This window comes from Sceloporus occidentalis, unplaced genomic scaffold, assembly GCF_023333645.1.
Source record: "Sceloporus occidentalis isolate IW3139 unplaced genomic scaffold, rSceOcc1.0.p SCAF_163, whole genome shotgun sequence".
Taxonomy (NCBI): domain Eukaryota; kingdom Metazoa; phylum Chordata; class Lepidosauria; order Squamata; family Phrynosomatidae; genus Sceloporus; species Sceloporus occidentalis.
The window spans coordinates 1,372,016-1,380,881 of NW_028317143.1; positions in this window are offsets into that span (position 1 = coordinate 1,372,016).

The following is an 8,866-nucleotide window of genomic DNA, read 5'->3' on the forward strand; positions in this document are numbered from 1 at the left end:
AGTGGAACAGCAGCTTTAACAGCGCAGCGCGGTCTCCGAACGAATGTCACAAAGTAACCAATCGCTGCCCGCTTCTCAGATGTGAACGCCGATAACGAATCGTTCGCGTGGAAAGCGAAATTAACCCTTGCCGAGCTGGAGCAAACGTTGCCAATCCCTCTACCCCTGTGGAGCCCTGAGGTCTAGCGGCGTCCTCCTCTGCTGGGTGGCGGTCTGCGTAAGATATGTTTGCTTTGGCTCTGCGCAGAGCTCTTATCTCGCGCGTTCTGTAAAAGTACACGCATTGGAACTCTTATCTCGCCGCTCTGCAGTAAGTCCTGGGTCTTTTCAGAAACAACCTTCTCCCGATACATTGACCTTTGGCAGCCAATGAAGCTCTGCGGAAGTCCTTGTTATTATTATATTGGCGGTTATATAGGTGGGCCCTTACCACCTCTGCTGGGAGGCCGTTCCATTTATTCTGTATTCTCGGGCATTGGATGGAACCAAAAGCGGAAGAAGTGGCTAAAACACTAAAAGGGACTCCGGCCGTCCTGCTCTGCGGTCCATTTAAACTTTCAGGTGGTTCCCCCTTCCAAAGGCATGCAGAGGTTCTGCAGAATTGCCCCATAGGCATTTGCCCCTTTCCCTGCCGCCCCCCCCCCGCTCCTTCTGCCTGCGCATGCGCAGCGTACTCTGACTTGGCACGGAGTTTACACCCCCTCCGCGTGCAGAAAGAATTCCCATTTCATTCAATGAAAGTCCTTCGCTGCCACCGATTGGCTACTGTAAGCAGCCAATCCTTGCTACAAAAACCGGTGTGCATCGCGCTGCAGCTCTGGAGCTGCAGCTTCTCATAAAGCAAAGTCGTATTTCTTTCCCTACAGGTTGAAGGATGGATATTAAAGTACTTACAAAGTTCCTCGAGGTTGCTGGACTGGCCCTTTCAAGGTGAAGTTCCACTCAGACAAAGAGATTGAGCTCTCGGACGCGACGCTTTCATTCTTGTGTCATAAATCATCGAGCCGTGGAAGCGGGGAAGCTGAATCACAGCTGGGAGCGGGGCGACTCCCTGGGGTTTGTAAAGGTCGGGGATCAGGGAGTTTTCTTATTACGTAATAGAGAGGGATCCCAGCAAGGTGCAGCCCTTGTGACGAGATACGAAAACGGAGAGTCAGGAGCTGCCTGTATTTTGGAAAGTTACCCCCAAACCGGATCCTTTTCTCCGTAACGGAGTACGGCTGCACAGAGAACGCCCAGCAAGAGGATCTCCCGCCAATTCCTCTTCATTCCTCGTATCAGAGAAACAATCAATTCTCAAAAAATATCACTGTTTCCTTTTTGACCCCAGTTGTAGTTTTTGCCCCATAATGTAAAGTTTTCAGACAGCTGCATATCAGCCGTTTGTATGATTCTCGCTCTGTTATCTGACCCCCGATCTACTAACCCCCCCGACTCCTTATCATACTGCATGTGGGGAATAATAGAATGGCTCAGTCTAACTCACCCAGCCTGACTCTCTGACTAATGAAAGTCTATGGAGGGACGGACTTCATTAGCATTGCCATAAAGCATCAGTGCTGGGGGTTATATTACTGTATACAGCGCTGGGGGTTATATTACTGTATACAGCGCTGGGGGGTTATTACTGTATACAGCGCTGGGGGTTATATTACTGTATACAGCGCTGGGGGTTATATTACTGTATACAGTGCTGGGGGTTATATTACTGTATACAGCGCTGGGGGTTATATTACTGTATACAGTGCTGGGGGTTATATTACTGTATACAGCGCTGGGGGTTATATTACTGTATACAGTGCTGGGGTTATATTACTGTATACAGTGCTGGGGGGTTATATTACTGTATACAGCGCTGGGGGTTATTACTGTATACAGCGCTGGGGGTTACATTACTGTATACAGTGCTGGGGGTTATATTACTGTATACAGCACGGGGGGGTTATATTACTGTATACAGCGCTGGGGGGTTATTACTGTATACAGCGCTGGGGGTTATTACTGTATACAGTGCTGGGGGGTTATATTACTGTATACAGCACTGGGGGTTATATTACTGTATACAGCGCGGGGGTTATATTACTGTATACAGCGCTGGGGGGTTATTACTGTATACAGCGCTGGGGGTTATATTACTGTATACAGCGCTGGGGGGTTATATTACTGTATACAGCGCTGGGGGTTATATTACTGTATACAGCGCTGGGGGTTATATTACTGTATACAGCGCTGGGGGTTATATTACTGTATACAGTGCTGGGGGTTATATTACTGTATACAGCGCTGGGGGTTATATTACTGTATACAGTGCTGGGGTTATATTACTGTATACAGTGCTGGGGGGTTATATTACTGTATACAGCGCTGGGGGTTATTACTGTATACAGCGCTGGGGGTTACATTACTGTATACAGTGCTGGGGGTTATATTACTGTATACAGCACGGGGGGGTTATATTACTGTATACAGCGCTGGGGGTTATTACTGTATACAGTGCTGGGGGGTTATATTACTGTATACAGCACTGGGGGTTATATTACTGTATACAGCGCGGGGGTTATATTACTGTATACAGTGCTGGGGGGTTATATTACTGTATACAGCGCTGGGGGGTTATATTACTGTATACAGCGCTGGGGGGTTATATTACAGTATACAGTGCTGGGGGTTATATTACTGTATACAGTGCTGGGGGTTATATTACTGTATACAGCGCTGGGGGGTTATATTACTGTATACAGCGCTGGGGGTTATATTACTGTATACAGCGCGGGGGTTATATTACTGTATACAGTGCTGGGGGGTTATATTACTGTATACAGCGCTGGGGGGTTATATTACTGTATACAGCGCTGGGGGGTTATATTACAGTATACAGTGCTGGGGGTTATATTACTGTATACAGTGCTGGGGGTTATATTACTGTATACAGCGCTGGGGGTTATATTACTGTATACAGTGCTGGGGGTTATATTACTGTATACAGCGCTGGGGGTTATATTACTGTATACAGCGCTGGGGGTTATATTACTGTATACAGCGCGGGGGGTTATATTACTGTATACAGCGCTGGGGGTTATACTGTATACATTATTTAATGGTTTATAACATAGCCCCGCCTCCTGTCTGTATCCGGCGGGTAGATGTTTCGTTGAGGTGGATAAAGTGTTTTATTATTTTGAGCCCTGCAGCCGGCTGTTTATATAAATATATATTTTTGAATGTACTCGGGGTCTCGTTGGGGTCTTTGTTTTCTCTGCGGCGTTGGATCAGGGCAGGGTAGGAATGATCTCAGAACATCTCCCGCCGCCACTCCAACTCCACACGGCTCCCCCCGCGTCCCAGGGGGTGCGATTAATTGCGCCCCCCCCGGCTGAATCATGGAGGAAGTTTGAACAAAGTTCTTGTTGGAGATGAAAGATCCCGTACCTGCTCAGCGACTCGGATGTTGTCTGCCAGAGCGTGGATGGGGGTACGTTGTACAGCGCTACGGAATATGATGGCGCTATATAAAAGAATAAATAATAATAATAATAAAGTGGGGTTTTGTAACTACGTCTTATTCGTGGAAATCATCAGAACTCATACAGCTACTGACATAAAGAGGGGCACCGGGCACGGGTCGGGTCAGGGAGGGGGTCACCTCTTGGTACCAGCACAGACCTCCACTGACTCTACAGAAGAGATGAGAGGATCTCACGCCCCCACCCACCGTCTAGAAACGGACTGCGCCTAGGCTGGAAGTAGCTCTATATGCTCAGTGCTGTACCCTCCACAAACAGTCCGACCCTACTTCTTATGACAAGCGGGGGTCTTACCCCTGGTGGTCCAGCGGAGCTCTGTGTCTCTATAGCACAGTCTCTTGGTGTATAGGGGTCTGAGACCTCCGCTCCCTCGCTCTCCCCCAATCTCTGATCTCCCTCTCCAGCCGCCATCTAGTGGCCCACCTTAGTACTCCCACCTCGGTTGTAGCTGCAGCCTGTGGCCCCCACTGGTCTTGCCACCCGAGGACTGGGCCAAAACTCCAGCGCGGCCTAAATTGTCATCTGTTTAGGGAACCCGGTTGGACGTATCAGCGTGTAATAAATAGTGACATCTTCCCCGAGTCCCCCGTCTTTCGTAACTGGGGTGCCCCCTGCTTATCGCACATCGGGGGTCCATGTATGGAATATTTTAGGGTCCGGTCAGACCGGGGACGAAGAGGCAGCCCCGGCGCTTTAAGGCCGGTAGCCACCTGATGACATAAGGGCGGCCAACATCTGGATATGGGCGGCTGCTTCAGGAAATAAATTCCCAGCGAGTCCTGTACCGATTCCCCCAGCGGAATTTACCCCCAAACCAGTCCCGGTAACCGGCCATAAACAATAAAATGACGGACTTCATTAGCATTGCCATAAAGCGTCAGCTCAGTGTGGTGCCTGGGCAGGAACAGTCAGCCCAAATCTCACATCATCATCATCATCAGGCCCGGACTGGCCATCGGGCACACCGGGCATTTGCCCGGTGGGCTGGGCTGCGGCAGGGCCGGATTGACGTAGGGGCTGATGGAGCTGCAGCTCCAGGCCCCTACCTTAAAATAGGCCCAGTCAGGACCGGACTCACTGGGCCTATGCGGCCTCTACGGCCACATTAACGCAGGGCATAAGGGCCCCTTAAGCCCGCCGCAACTGCGACCGGGTCCACCACTCTAAGGGGCCGGGAAGCCCCCACCAGGGCCTGTCCGGCCACAGACCCCTAAGGCCGGCCCTGGTGGGGGCTTCCTGGCCCCCTAGAGTGGCGGACCTGGTCCCAGTTGCGGCGGGCTTAAGGGGTCCTGCGTTAATGCGGCCGTAGAGGCCGTAGAGGCCGCATAGGCCCAGCGCTGCAGCTCCATCAACCCCTAAGTCAATCCGGCCCTGCCGCGGGCCCGGTCGCAGTTGCTGCTTGCTCCGGCAACAAGGTAAGTAGGGTGAGGGAGGGGGGTGCAGTGAGAAGGGGCAGAGGGGGGTTAGATAGTGAGAAATGGGGAGAGGGGATAGATAATGAGAGGGGGTACATATTGAGAAGTGGGGAAGGGGATACATAGTGAAAAGGGGGAACATAGTGAGAAGCGGCAGATAAGATAAGGAGACGGGGTAGTGTGAATGATTTGTGAGACTGCATTAATGAATGTGTTAATGATTTGTGTGAATGATTAAATGCAAAGATGGTACATGAATGGTGGGCTTTAACAATAAATAAATAAATAAAAATGGGCTGCTCAGGCTTAAATGCCCGGGCCTATTTTTTGTCCCAGTCCAGGCCTGATCATCATCATCATCATCATCATCCCTTTGATGTAACCAATAGACGATCGTCCAACAGGGCGCCGGTCCGGGCCTGCACGCCGACGGGCGTCAATTCCACTAAACAGTAAGTAAGCGTTATAGACTGATTCAGTGATTGCGTAAGGAAGGCAGACACGATCCGCCTCTGGGAATCCGCGGCCTCTTATATCGCTGCCATGTCCTAAATTACATATTATTATTAATATTGACTTTATTGGCACCGTCATATCCCGCAGCGCTGTACAAAGGGATTTATTCCCCTTCCCTTCCCTTTTGGTTCTGAATTCCGTAACGAAGGGTTTATAAAGAACGAGGAGCTCGGAATTATTTAATGTTCCGTAGATTTATCAAGATTGGAAGAAAGAAGAGAAGGGGGGGGCGTTTAAATACATAAAGGGATTTAACAAAGTACAGGAGAGACGTTACAACAACTAGAGGATTAGATGGATGTTTTACTTGGTGGGTGGTAGATAAGTGGAACATCTTCCCAACAGAGGTGGTAGAGGGTAATACAGTGAGGGGATTTAAACACGCATGGGACAGGCATGATCTGTATCTTTATTAATGGCTGGGGGTGAAACTCCAGACAAATGGCATCAAACATTCGAATGCATCTGTTTTCATCCCGTTTCCTCTGTTTTTTAGCCAAGAATCCCCGTATGCTGCGCATTAATTTCCAGAGCCGAGACCCCCCCGCCCCCCCCCCAATATGGGATGGGATGGGATGGGGGACCCTGCCGCTGAGCTGCTGTCTTTATTCATACAAAGTTCCTGGCAAGAAGAGGACCCCGCGCGTGAGAATGGGGGGCTATTTCTTCCATCTAGCACATTAAACCACTTGGACGTGAAATTCTGTGTTTTTCTGGATTTTATTTTTTTAACTCCCTAATTTTTTACTGTCGGCCTTTACCATTTCCACTGAAAAGCTGTTCCATGCATCTAATCCCATATTTCACTTATACCCCTGATTTTAGTAAAAATGGTTCCCTCTTAAATCTCATTCAACATTTTGTATGGAATCCATGTTGTAATATTGTGTTAAAACAATCGTTTTTGGGTATAAAGTTAAGAGAACAAAGAAAGCATTATGTTTACATGTAGCTAATACGATTCATTATGACATCATTTTTAAGCAGGTTGATGTTGTTATTACACCTTAAGTGGTAATATTATCTTGTTGTTATTCTGCGGGGGGTAATTTATCCACCCGTAAAGCATTCAAACATTCTAATAAATAACCTGTCGTAATCAATAAGTGGAACAGCCTCCCAGCAGAAGTGGTAGAGGGTAATCCAGTGAGGGTATTAAACATGCATGGGATAGACATACGGCCCCTGAATCTAAGACGAGACCAACGACTGATTAATGTTTAAGTCTTAAAATTTGTATAACGTGTATAAAGTCCTACTTAACTAACAAAGTCCTTTTCTCCATAGACTTCTATGAGTCAGGGAGTCCCTGGGGTGAATAAGACTTTGACATTCTATTGTTCACCAAAAAAAAAAAAAAAAACAATATAATAAGGACTTAGACTGGTGGATTTGGGCTAAGATAACGGAGACAGAACACATAAAAATACCAGGTATAAAGATGTCAAAAAAACATTATTCTAAGTGATTTTTGTGATGAAAGTTGGAATTTCAATTTAAGATTTTATCTCCTCCTAAAAATTCTTCAGTATAATTTAAAGATTGTTGTTTCTTTTTCTGTAAGGAATCTGCAATTGTTCTTATTTACAAACACCCTCCATCACCCGGTAGCCCGAGCAGACTATGTATTCTCTAAGTATAACTAGAAATATATTCGATTTTTTTAAATTTTACGTTAAAGTATAGAATTTTTTTAGAATTTTTCTTTTTCGTCATTAAGTTATGTTACCGGTTACTCTTAAATCGAAATTACCCGAGGGATTTTCAGTTTATAGGTTTGTAAAAAAAAAAATAAAAAAAAAAAAAAATCTGGCCCAAAAAAGACTCAATATGGCTTGTTTGGTTTTTTTTGGTTTTTTTTTTTAAAAGAAAAATCATGGAAGAAGAATGGGTAGATTGTCTATTTTGTAAATGAAATTTGTAATTTTTTTTTTGTTTTTACATTTTTTTCCCCTCTGTTCATACGGGGCATTATTCCCCAAGAACACAACAAATCCAACATTTTGCTGTCAATAAAATAATTAAAAGATTGAGCAAAAAAAATCCTAAAATTGGAGGCTATTTATTAAAGAATTATTTGGCACAGTGGACGGTTTGTCAGAAATTTACCCAAAAGGCTCATCGTAGACCCCGGGATCACAATAACATATCTATTACGAGTCGAGAGCTTCCCACACACCTCAAATAGAGACTCATGTGAAGTACGCCATCATTAGTGTGATTATCCTCCCTCTCGGAGTGGGATTAGGAGCAACATTTACTTGTTTTCTACAAAATTGCCTCTATTTCCTAATGCTATTATTGTACATTTCAACGACTCATGAAAAACTTTTTTTTTTTATTTTTTTTTTTTTAAACGTCATTTCCTAGTAACAATTCTGGGAAATGTGGAAGAATTAAGTGAAAGCATGCATTTTACATTACAATTATTTATATAGCGCTGTTACAAAAAAATGTAAAAAAAATATATATATATATTTAACAATAATTAAATTAAATTAAATTGGAAATTTTTTTTTTTTTTAGATTAAAAGGAAATATAATTGCTCCTGTGGATCTGCTGGGTTTATTTTAATCAGAAATGAAGCAAAGTATTATATAAAAATATATTAAAAATTTTGGTCTTCGGTCTCAATTCTTGTGAATAAAATGCTGCGATTTTGAAATCACAGTTAATAAAGATTTTTAAGGAAATTTAGGCAATTACTTTTATGACCATTTTTTTTTATGGTGTTATATCATTAAACTGTTTTTGTATGGGATAACAAAAAAGTTAAATAAACTAAGAATTTACACGCACACACCATAGAAATATTAAATGTATCAGTAAGAATATAAAAACATTTATTAGCAGAAATTTTAGATGGAATATTCGGCATCTATTTTTTCCCCCCCATTTAATTTAGCTTTTAACCCGCTGTGCTCTTTAAATAAAAAAATAAAATAAAATGAATGTATTAAAAAAAAATATATAAAATTAATAAATAAATTCAACATACAGCCCTGGCTAAAGGAATCCATACCTGCCTTAACTTTACTTAACAAAACAAAAAAAATTCAACTTACCAAAAAATTGGGAAATAGAACTTGCCTCCTTTTCTGGTCACAAATCTGTCATTTTTTTCAATGCAGTTTGACTCAATGCAAAGAATCCTTCTGCATTTTATAGAATAAAACTTGGCATGGTATACACCCACAGTGAGCTGTCTCTAATGAATATTCAGAAGCATTTAAAAGAGGTAATCAATTAAGGCTAATACCCCCTCCCCCACCCCTTAGGTCCAATGAGTGTGCATTTTACAGAATGCATGGGACTCTGTTATCACTTTGACTTGTCTTGTATACAGAAGGTTCTTAAAAGAAGTCTCAAATTTGGGATCTCAAATGTCTCCTTCCCCCCTACCTTCTTCC